Here is a 12,834-nt window from a genome sequence, read left to right on the forward strand (position 1 = left end):
ACTAGAAATGTGGGACTAAACAGTAAACTTCAGTTCCACCTCTTGCCTTGCACGAATGGGCTGCGTGGGCCTCTAGGATTTATTAGGAATTTCTGAAACTGCTATTGGGCTGGCCCAAAATAGACAAAAATTCCAGCACCGATATGTCAAATATGCCCCTCAAACACCCGCGGGCACGTCTAGGGTAGTGCCCAGACATGTCTCAAATTTCACTTGTTTCATCCAGACATCTTATACTAGATTCTTAAATCCATACAAAAACATGTAAACGAAATAGCAACTCGTCGTTGGAGATGTTGACAATCTCTGTGTCTGGCTCCGACAGGATTGGCAGCATCTGCGGCTCTGGCTCCTCATACGCCTTCGGCTGCTCCTCTCCGGCCTCCTTCGCCTCTATCTCTGAGTCGGGTTTAGTGAAGAGCGTGTCGGACGCCGTGTGCTCCTGTCGGAGGAACGCTCGGTTGGCCTCCACATAGGCCTCATCCTGGATGGACTCTAGGATGGCCTGCTGCTATGCCATCTCGTTGGACTGGATGACGGCGAACTCCACCTATGCCTACTCCATGTTGAAGACTGGCGGCTACTGCTCTGGCTGCTCCGCCTCCTCCACCTCCATCGAAGCCAGCTCCGGCGAGTCCGGAGGCAGCCCGGCAGCGATGCGGGCTGCGCATGCGGCTTGTCTCACCCGGATCTCCTGCTGGATCTCGGCAGTGCTCCGGCATGAGCATTGCGTAGTAGGTGATCTTCCTCCAGACCATGGTGGACCACCGGAGCATGGGAAGAGCACCGGAGCAGGAGAGGAAGGAGGTGGATGGGCTCGGACTGGCGGCACGGAGAGGAGGGTGGATGGACTAGGGTTGCGGGACTCCAGCCGGCTTAAATAGGCAGATTTGCTCTCGGGCGGCGAACCGGAGCGGCGCCACGTGGCGACGGAGGATGCGTCCATCGGACTACCGGGTTTCCGAGCGAGTCTGCGTGGGATCCCTCCGTCAGTCCTACATGGCAAGCGCGCCCGGGCGCCCCCATATTCGCCCCATATTTGGGTTGGATATGAGGGGTGTTGGTTAGCCCGGGCGTTTGAGGGGGCCGTTTGGGTCAGAAAACGTGACCGGTCAGTGACCGGACGGTCCGCCCGGACATGTGAGGCGGGTTTGGAGCACCCAATTGTAGATGCTCTTATCTGCTATCCCTGAAAACCCTAGTTTTCCTTCTTTTTTGCGGAAAACTTGCAAGCTTTCATTGCATATCACAAGAAGTTTGACACCTCACAGTCACAGTACCAAAGATTTTATATATACATATAAAAGACAGCTTTACTCTCCAATTTTCATTGCCAGAAACCACAATGTCTTACAAGGGAACCAAAATTAAAAAACAAAAGAAAAGCGAAAGGCCACTGACAAACGATGCATCAAAATTTCCCTATCTAAGGGGATCAAGGAAAGGAGCCATCAATCTCCTTGTATATCTGAAGAAAAGCTCTAATGCGGTTAGGGTCTCTAGCTGGTTTGACACAACTACCCACGTTGTCGTAGAAGAACTCCAAGTTCATACCTCTCTCATCTTCGAGAATCATATTGTGAAGGATAACACAACATGTCATGATGTTTTTAAACGTCCGCTTGTCCCAAAAATGAGCAGGACCACGAACAATGGCAAACCTAGATTGCAAAACCCCGAATGCTCTTTCAATGTCTTTTTGGGCTGCCTCTTGCACCCTTGCGAATTCACATTGTTTTCTAGTATTGGGTTGTTTGATGCTCTTGACAAATGTGCACCACAGAGAGTATATACCATCTTCAATATAGTACCCTTTTGTGTATTCATGCCCATTGATAGTGTAGTTGGAAGCAGGAGCATCACCACTAACAAGCCTAGCAAACAAATGAGACCGTTGCAACACATTGATATCATTGAGAGTTTCCGGCATACAAAAAAACAATGCCAAATCCATAAATCCTCGGATGCTACGGCCTCTAGCACAATTATTGCATCACGAGACTTGCCACAATACATTCCCTGCCATGCCTTCGGGCAATTTTTCCAAGTCCAATGCATACAATCGATGCTACCTAGCATGCCAGGCCAACCTCTCCTCTCATTAGATGCCATCAATTTTTTTGTGTCATACTCGTTGGGTGCCTGAAGATATTCAGGACCTAAGACACGGATGATCACTTTGGCAAACCTACGCACTGACTCAATTATGGTATCTTCACCAATGCGAAGGTACTCATCGGCATAGTCAGCCGGAACGCCATATGCAATCACCCGCATAGCTGCTGAGATTTTTTGATATGCACTAAATCCCTTCAAGCCCGCAGCATGTCTTCTTTGAGTAAAATACCGATAATTTGCTTCGCAAGCTTGAACAATTTTCACAAAGAGGGATCGGCGCATTCGGTACCTTCTTTGGAAGAGGTGCGATGGATATGTCAGATTCTTCGCGGAGTAGTCTTGCATCAACATCTTGTTCCCGAGATGGCAATTCCGAGGAATGCAAAGACGCCTGACGGTCGATCCTCACCGCCTCTTTCGATTCTCATCTTTGTGCTCCTTCACGGCAAGATCCATCACCAACGTCTGCTGCCGATAGTATGCAAGCAGCGCCTCAACATTCGAGTCGTATGAATCGGATGAATCGTCGAGCAAAAACTTCTCGCACGGGCTCAATTCCATCTACATGAACAAAAATCGCACGCTGTGTCAACCAACTATGCATAGCACTCAGCACAAAGCACAGCAAACACTAATAGGCGGCTCGTGGGGCGGGCGATCGCGGGCGGCAACTAGGGGCAGCTCGAGGGTGGTCGGTCCCCGGCGGTGACAGCGACTGTCGGTGTCAAAACCGGCGGATCTTGGGTAGGGGGTCCCGAACTGTGCGTCTAGGCGGATGGTAACAGGAGACAAGGGACACGATGTTTTTACCTAGGTTCGGGCCCTCTCAATGGAGGTAAAACCCTACTCCTGCTTGATTAATATTGATGATATGGGTAATACAAGAGTTGATCTACCACGAGATCAGAGAGGCTAAACCCTAGAAGCTAGCCTATGGTATGATTGTTGTTCCTCCTATGGACTAAAACTCTCCTGTTTATATAGACACCGGAGAGGGATAGGGTTACACAGAGTCAGTTACAATGGGAGGAGATCTACATATCGTATCTCCAAGCTTGCCTTCCACACCAAGGACAGTCCTATCCGGACACGGGACGAAGTCTTCAATCTTGTATCTTCATAGTCCGGGAGTCCGGCCAAAGGTCACAGTCCAGCCATCCGGACACCCCCTAATCCAGGACTCCCTCAGTAGCCCCTGAACCAGGCTTCAACGACGACGAGTCCAGCGCGCAAATTGTCTTCGGCATTGCAAGGAGGGTTCCTCCTCCGAATACTTCATAGAAGATGTTTGAACACAAGGATAGTGTCCGGCTTTGCAAAATAAGTTCCACATACCACCGTAGAGAGAATAATATTTACACAAATCTAATCTGCTGACGTATTCCGTAGTGTGACATCACGCCACGGCCAAGCCTTTATTCGAATCGTTTTACTGTTCCACCTCAGCGCGTTTAGCGAGGCGGTTTCCTTGGCACGTCTTGTCAAAGCAGAGATCGTGTCCCCTTATTCCGGTATTCTCATCAATACGGGCGTGGGTAACCCAACCGTGCCATTGGTATGACTTCTTAATTGAAAGTGAGTCCCACACGGTCACGGGAGGGCTCTTGGTATTCAACCTCTTTATAAAGAGACCAAGGCTCGACTCCTTTCTTCCAATCCAATCAAATCCACCTCTCGCCTCGAGTTCCAACACCCAAAGCTCCAGATTCAGGCGCTTCGGACCTTCGATGATGTCCGGCTCCGACCTCCAAGGCCGGTGGATGCCTTCCTCCGTTACGGAAGAAGACGTGCGAAAGCTGAGAGATGTCGGGTATCTAAGCGGCGAAATCTCGCATAGGATGCCTGCTCAAGAGCAGGCTATTCCCACTCCCCAGCCCGGTGAGAGCGTGGTGTTCACATCTCACTTCCTTCGGGGGCTAGGCTTCCCGATCGATCCCTTCGTGAGGGGGCTCATGTTTTATTACGGGCTGGAATTTCACGACTTAGCTCCGGAGTCCATCCTCCAAATCTCATCGTTTATTATCGTGTGTGAGGCCTTCCTACACGTTACTCCTCACTTCGGGCCGTGGCTTAAAACCTTCAAGGTAGAACCGAAGATGATCGAGGGGCAGCACGCTGAGTGCGGAGGTGCAACTATAAGCAAGATTGCCGATGCCCCATGGATCGAGGGCTCTTTTCAAGAGGAGTTCGGATTATGGCAACGGGAGTGGTTCTACATCACAGCCCCCAGGGGCACCACATGGGTGATGCCGCCTGCTTTTCGCTCGGGTCCCCCACCACGGCTAGCGTCATGGCTCAATAAAGGACTTAACTGGGGGCCGTCCAAGGACGTGCCCTTGCTGCAGGGCCGTATTTGAGATCTCCAAGAGAGAGACATCAATTTGGCCGTAGCGGCGCAGGTTATGCTGATTCGCCGCATACTGCCCTGCAAACGTCGCCCCCTCCGCCTGTGGGAATTTAATCTGGAAGGGCCACGAGCTCTCCAACACTTTATGGGCATGACGCCCGTGGAGATGTACAAATTGTACTTTGGATCACAAGCAAGGTGTCCGGACTTGTCCGAGGACGCAGGCCTGAGCTGCAACCGCCCGGATACTCAAGTAAGTAGCCCCATACCCGGACATGTGTGACACTCCAAAAAAATTTGTGGTTTTTTTTTCAGCAAGAGTCTTGCTTGGTTTAAAGAAGGTCTTTTAAACCCTTCTTGAAAACCTCTCTTGAGTTTTCACTCTCAAAAATCTTTTCTTGGTTTTAGTTTCTTCTAAAAAGAAAATCTTTTTAGTTTTGGGCTTTTATTTGGTTTTGATCCTTTCTTGATTTTACCATGCCTCCTATGGTAAAATTTTCCCAAAACCCCTCCTTCCACTTTAAGACAACCCAAACATTCTGTCCCATCTAATAAAATCCATTTTTGGATTTTATTCCATTCATTTCTTTCCCCAAAATAATTATGTCCTTTATTTTGAGCTTAGGTAGTTTGCAAAGCAAGTACCTAAATGCCTTTGATCTTTGACCTCAATTCAACTCCTATGGATAGTCCTTAGCACCCACAACCTAGAACCATCATGATCCACTCTTCTTCTTTTCAAATATTTCAAAATTCACCCCCTGCAAGTTTGGACCAGATTTGTCAAATTTGGTGAAATCCATATCTCCACTTCTCCAAAAATTCCACCAAAATTCAGGCAACCCCTAGCTGCAATGAGAGACCACTCCACCAAAAACCAGCTCAAGGAAAAATCCCCACATGCCAAAATCATTCTGTCGAACACCTGGCATGCACTGTTACTGTACATCTTCAGTAATATTCAGAAATCAGTGTCGTTTCTTCGTCAGAGATTCAGTCACATGTCGACAGTGCACTTGGCACGTTGCTCACAGCCCCTCCTTCTTGTCCGGAGCACCACACGCGCGCTTGGCGCGTTCCTGGCGTCGGTGGCGCCATGGCCCACCTGCGCCAGCGTGTTTTGCGGCGACAGAACCACCGTAGCGGCCGACAGGGGGCAAACCTGTGGCATAACGCCGTTCGGCACCGCCCAAACCTCCTGAGAGCTCCACGTGGCCACCTCCCTGCCAGCGCACGCATGCAGCACCGTCGCCGTGGCCTGGCACGCGCAGAGCGCGTTCTCTGTCGCCGACGGGCCGTGCGGCCGTTCCGTCGAGGACAGACCGTAAACCCCCCTTCCTTGCTGAGTTGGACACTGGAATGGCACCAGTGCTTCATCTAGATGATGCTCAAGCCCCTAAGCCAACCGTCCAGCCACAGCGCCGCCGTAATCGCTCGCCGGACTTATCCGTTCACGGCAACCGCCTCGGGCCGGCTATAAATAGCACCCCCCGAGCTTGCTCTCGCCCCCGCACAACTCCACCACCTCACCAGACCCCGCCTAGCCACTGGAAGAGCCTCGAGGGGCCCTTATTCCTCAACTCCGACCACCTCCGTCCGCCTCGGGCTCCGGCAACGTTCTCTTCGGTGCGAACTCCTCTGCCGCCCTACTCTCGCCCGTAGCCTTGTACCACCTCTAGGAGTCTAACCCCCACTCAAATTTGACCCCAGCAGCTCTCTCCGACGAGGCCCACGACCACCCGAACCGCCGTTCGCCAGAGCAAGCGCCGCCGTCGACACAGTGCTCGCCGGCGACCACCACCACCACCCACAGACGCGGAAGGACGTGCTGATCACAGAGGTACCACCCAATTACCCAGCCCCGCCGTGGATCGCCGTCGGCGACCACCGCATCTCTCGGGCGCCGTCGCGCCCTGTTTCCCTTGTTTGAATATTCAAACCTGACGGGTGGAGCCCGCCTGTCAGTCTCTCAGTCTTTTCTTTTAAACGAACCGTTTTCTGGACTTTTCCGCAAAACCCCCTGGGAGTTTTCTGTTTCATTACAGAAAATTCCCTGAATCAAAACCCTTATATCTTTTAAACAGAAAAGTATTTTTGTTTGATTCTTTTGCTGTTCTCCTTAAAATTTTGTCTAGTTTTTTATCAGATTTATTTGAAAATTATCTGGTATACTTTTTGTGCACCTCGCGGTATTTATGTTAGGTGCGTATTTTTCTTATACCGTAGATTCTGGAGGAAGTGACGGAGCCGCAAACTTCACCCAGTTAGACTCCGACTACTCCGAACCAGGCAAGCATGTTTGAACTCTTGATATGATGAAGTGTTTGTTGCATGTTTGCATCTTAGGAGTTTCTTGGCATGTTTATGAACATTTCTTTAAATGTTATATTTCATGCACAGAAGTGGAAAGTAAGTTTCGGAAAGCCATATGTTGTTGGATACACATTGGCATGGCCATGAGATGGCATGAGGATGGGTAAGATGGCAGTGTTGTGACATGCCAGTCTTATGCCAGTCCATTTGACATCAGTGTCATCGCGAATCAAGTCATATTCCCATTCATTTCCTTTCCAGTACTGCCACATGTTTTCCGCAAGGAATATGGCTTAGTAAGTTGCAACCGTTTTCCTGGTACACACCAAGTAGAGAGGCCGGGATGAGGGTTCCATGGCCCTGGATTAAAGCCCGTCATCCGGTCAGGGGGCATGGGTGTTTCCGGTTGGGACCGAGAGGGGGGCACCCCTTAGAGCGCGCGTATAGAAATTTGATCCCATGCTATTCGAGGTTGTGGCCTCCACGTCTGAAAGTTTCTCTTGGACGTTGCCTAGGGTGATTCCTGGCATCGTGAGGTGGAATGGGTGTGTACTAGTTAAATGTGTTTCTACCGAAATACCGTAAACGGAACTAGTCCTTCATGACTAGGGAAATCCGTTGGCTGTGGTCAGTGAGTACAAACTCTGCAGAGTCACAAATCCTTTAAATCATCTTGTACTTGTCCAAGTACTGTATTCATCTTATCTTGTCAGATATCAGTCCCAGTGACAAAACTCCGGTGGAATACATGTGTGTAAAATCCGGTTAAAAGTTTATACTTGTGGATGGACTAATCTTGTTATTTACATTTGTTATAAGCCATGTCTGTGATGTCGCTCAGACGTCCGATGGTGGCATACTTGTTATTTACATTTATTATAAGCCATGTTTGTGATGTCGCTCAGACGTTCGACTGTGGCATTTCTTTTATAAGCCCTTTCTGTGATGTCGCTCAGACGTCCGACTGTGGCATTTCTTTTATAAGCCCTTTCTGTGATGTAGCTCAGACGTCCGACTGTGGCATTTCTTTTATAAGCCCTTTCGGTGATGTCGCTCAGACGTCCGACTGTGGCATTTCTTTTATAAGCCCTTTCTGTGATGTCGCTCAGGCGTCCGACTGTGGCATTTCTTTTATAAGCCCTTTCTGTGATGTCGCTCAGACGTCCGACTGTGGTATTTTCTTTTATAAGCCCTTTATGTGGTGTCGCTTAGACGCCCGACTGCGGCATGAGTTTTATTTGTTTACCTTTCGAGGCATCGCTTCAGACACCCGATCGGTTTTCAGTTATATGTTTTATTTGTCACATCGTGAAATTTTTATTATTGGAATGAGCATCATTATTTTTGCTCATGACGCACTCATGCATGCATTTGTTATATCTTTTGTCCGAACTGTCTTGCGAGTACTTTCAAAGTACTCACCTGGCTTGTTGATTTGGCCAGATGTTGATGAAGGCGATCTCATGGATGAAGAGTTCAATAGCGAGTCCGACGCCTAGAGGAGTCCCAGTCAGTCCGGTGCGATCCTGCTTTGGTCATTGTATCATATCCGCTTCCGCCACCGCCGAAATTCATTGAGCCTCACTTCGACGCTCGATGAGCTGCCATTTAGGAGTTAAGTTATCCATCACCACTTTTTATCTCGAGCAAGTAGCATGTCACCACACCCCTGAGCCATAACCGCCCTTATGTAAGATATTGGCGAGTTTGTAATAAATTGTTGAGCAGCCTCAGCTCAACCCCGTAATATATTTAATGCTACTGGTCCTCTGTTTATCATGTATTTGTCTACCAGTGAGGATGACTTTTCCTATACTGGGATTAAAAGATCGGTTTTCTCAACAAGTATTTTATTGAAAAACCGGTCGCGACAGACTTGGTACCAGAGCCAGGCTGACTATAGGAAGCCACTAGGTGCGATCGCTAATCGGTTATTAGCATGATAGAGTTTATTCATGTTTTTACAAATGTAGTCATTTTTTCTGACAGTCAGCATAAAATTTATGATCTGATCGCTCAGAATTTTTGCCTACTTTTGTAGATGGCTGGCAACAACTGTGAGTCGCAAATGTTCACCAACGTGCCTGAGGGGTTCGTCAAGCTCCTCTCCTTCATCGTTCAGGTCGCGATGGGGCCATCCGTGCGCCCAGTCTTCACACTTTATCCACACAAGATCAACGACAGTCTGACCATGCACCAGGCCGCGGTGCAATTCAAGGGAGGGCGTGCTGAGATATGCCGCTTCCGATTCTTGGGGAGAGCCATGCCTACAGAGAGGCATGCTATGCAGATGGCTGCCCGCGAGGCGATAGCTCGTCTTCGGGATGTCCTTCCTGCAATGAAGACCCGTCGCTACCGCTACCTTCCATGCCACGTGCCTTACACCTGTCACTACTCATTCTCTTGCCCGAGAGGAGAGCGAGACGAGGCCTTTGAGATGCTTGTCGAGTACCTCCGAGCCCTGGAGGCAGCCTTCGACAGCATGGTGGACGACCTCGTAGCTGCCCGCATGGACTCAGTTCATGGCTGTGCTGCCAACAGGAGGGAACTCCTGCACACCGCTCCACCACTAACTTTTGTCTCGTCCTCAGCTTCTCATTCACCTACCATTCTCGCCACTGCTCGTCGTCTGCCTACCACTGAGGAATTTAACCAAGCTATTGCACCCACTCCCATTCGCTCTGCACCACTTGTTGCACCCACTCCCATACGTGCTACTCCACCTATTCCGCCCACTCGTATTCGTGTTATTCCGCCTATGGCACCTGCTCCATCAGCTCAGCGCAGCGTTTCTCGTCTGGAACCTATTAGCGAGGAGGAGGTTGATTCCCCAGCATCTCTGCGTCTCACCCTCGGTAGGCCAAGGGAGACCCTCACCATCTCTGACTGAGTACGTTTAGACGCCATGCGATGTACCGACTTGTGTGATATGTGTATATGTACATAGGTTGTGAGAAGTAGCATGTTTGTGCATCATGTAGGATCTGGAGAAGTGCACTAGTCTCAATAACATGTCAGGATTATGTACGCATATCCTGAGTGGTGTAATGTATAATTATGCTTGCATGTAAGATATGTATTAGTCCTTCTTCGCGCGCAATCATGTATTTGGTTTTTCAAGATTTTATTTGTGTGTGATTTTATTGACTTTTGCGACTCTCTTTCCTGACTTACGAGTTTCACAAAATATATCCTCAGAGTGAAAGATGTCTCGTCCGTGGACGCGCTCTATGCCAAATCAGCCCGAAGAAAATTATGGCACACCGCAAAACCAAAATTTCACTCAGGGACAGACAAGTCAACAGGACAGTGAAACAACATTTACCCAAGTGTGTCGTCTGTATGAACAAAGTCAGCAACAACACCAGGAAATGATGAACCAACTCATCAATATGGGAAATCACCATGGTCAGTATCAGCAGCAATCCAAGCTATCTGAGTTACAGAAAACGCATCCCCAAACATTTTCTCACACTGACAAGCCTCTTGAGGCCGAAGACTGGCTTCGAGACATGGAGAGAAAATTAATTATTGCACAGTGTTCAGACCGTGAAAAAGAATTGTATGCACCACATTATCTCACCGGAGCAGCTGCATCGTGGTGGGAAAACTTCCTGCACATGCACCCCAACGAAAACGAAATAACCTGGGAGGATTTCAAGGAAGGTTTTCGTGGGGCACACATTCCTAAGAGTGTTATGAAAATCAAGAAGAGAGAATTTGATGATCTCAAGCAAAGTACCATGACAGTGTCAGAATACAACAACCAATTCACTCTGCTATCTCGCTACGCCAATGAAGAGCGCATGACCGAGAGCAAGAAGATGGAAAAATTCTTGGAAGGCCTGGCACCCGCACTTAAATGCCAACTGGTTGTGCATACCTTCCCAGATTTTAAAACACTCGTGGATAAGGCCATTACTCTGGAAAATGAGCGATGTAGCCTGGAAGAATTCCGCAAACGCAAAAGGGACCAGACTACTTTTGCTCGCAATCACAGAAACAAGACGGAATTTCAGAAGGGTGGAACACACAAAACCCCGACGAATAATTCACGCCCAATCAAGAATTTCCATGCAAGAGACAAGGAGTTCACATATCGCCCAGGCGTTACTTGTTACGCTTGTGGAGAAGAAGGGCACTATGCCAAGCAGTGCCCCAAGCCAAGGAACTCAACCCCAAAGCCTCTCAATGGTGGCAATAATTCAGCGCCCAAGCGAAACAATTTCAACCCCAACAACAACCACAGGAAGTGTCACCTGAACCACATGACCAAAGAGGAAGCACAGAACGCCCCAGATATCGTACTCGGTACGTACCCTGTCAACACAATACCTGCCATGGTTTTGTTTGATTCTGGAGCTTCTCACTCATTCATTTCGAAGAGTTATGCTTTGCAAAATAATTTTTCGATGCTTCCCTTGGAAAAATCAATGATCATCAAGCCCCCTGGAATTAAGCAAGTGACCCAGAGTTATTGTCAAGGTGTGGTTATTGAATTTGAAGGATTGAAGTTTTACGCCAACCTTATTGTATTGGAAAGCAAATGATTGGATGTCATCCTAGGGATGGATTGGTTAACCACCAACAAAGGGTTTATTGACTGCTTCAACCGGACCGTGATTCTCACACACCATCACGGGAAGACAATAAAAGTTTTAGCCAAAGAGAGACAAATACCCCGGCAACCAAGATTAAACAAGATGGACATTTCTGAGCTAAACAAGGTTCCAGTAGTGTGTGAATTTCCAGACGTATTCCCAGAAGAATTACCAGGCATGCCACCGGACTAAGAGATAGAATTCAGCATTGAGCTGGCACCCGGAACCGCTCCTATTTACAAGAAACCATACATAATGGCACCATCCGAATTGGTAGAGTTGAAGAAGCAAATAAAAGAATTATTGGAGAAAGGATACATACGAGCCAGCTCCTCACCGTGGGGTTCTCCAATTTTATTTGCCAAGAAAAAGGATGGAACACTAAGATTGTGTATTGACTATCGGGCTCTTAACATGGTCACAATCAAGAACAAATACCCAATGCCCCGAATAAATGATTTATTTGATCAGCTCGCACAGGCCAAAGTCTTCTCAAAAATTGACTTGAGATCGGGATACCACCAATTAAAAGTGCGAACCGAAGATATTCCCAAGACAGCCTTCACTTCCAGATATGGGCTGTATGAGTTCACAGTAATGCCATTTGGGCTAACCAACGCCCCCGCATATTTTGTTCACCTCATGAACAAAGTATTTATGAAGTATATGGACAAGTTTGTCGTGGTATTCATCGATGATATTCTGATATACTCCAAAACACCAGAAGAGCACGCCGAGCACCTCAGGATTGTACTAGGAGAACTCAGAAAACATCAACTGTACGCCAAATTTAGCAAATGTGAATTTTGGCTAAGACAGGTGGGTTTTCTGGGCCACGTGCTAACCCAAGAAGGAATTGCAGTAGACCCGGAAAAGGTCAAGGCCGTACTTGGCTGGAAACCACCAGCTAACGTAACGGACGTACGCAGTTTCTTGGGAATGGCAAGCTATTATCGGAGATTTATTGAAGGATTCTCCACCATAGCAAAGGCAATGACGCAGCTACTCAAGAAAGACAAGAAGTTTGAATGGACGGAAGCCTGTGAGAAAAGCTTCCAAGAGTTAAAAAGAAAATTAACAACGGCCCCAGTGTTAATTGTGCCAGACATACACAAGAATTTTGAGGTATATTGTGACGCATCCCGGAAAGGCCTCGGGTGCGTATTGATGCAAGAAGGCAAGGTAGATGCGTATGTCTCCAGACAACTTCGCAAGCATGAGGAAAATTATCCCACTCATGACTTAGAATTGGCAGCAGTCATCCATGCACTCAAAGAATGGAGACACTTCCTACTTGGAAACCGTTGTGAAATATACACAGACCATAAGAGCCTTAAGTATATTTTCACATAGCCGGAACTTAATTTACGGCAACGACGCTGGTTAGAGTTGGTGAAGGATTATGATGTTGGAATCCACTATCATCTCGGAAAAGCAAATGTTGTGGCAGATGCC

The sequence above is a fragment of the Triticum dicoccoides genome, chromosome 7B (genome assembly GCF_002162155.2).
Source record: "Triticum dicoccoides isolate Atlit2015 ecotype Zavitan chromosome 7B, WEW_v2.0, whole genome shotgun sequence".
Taxonomy (NCBI): domain Eukaryota; kingdom Viridiplantae; phylum Streptophyta; class Magnoliopsida; order Poales; family Poaceae; genus Triticum; species Triticum dicoccoides.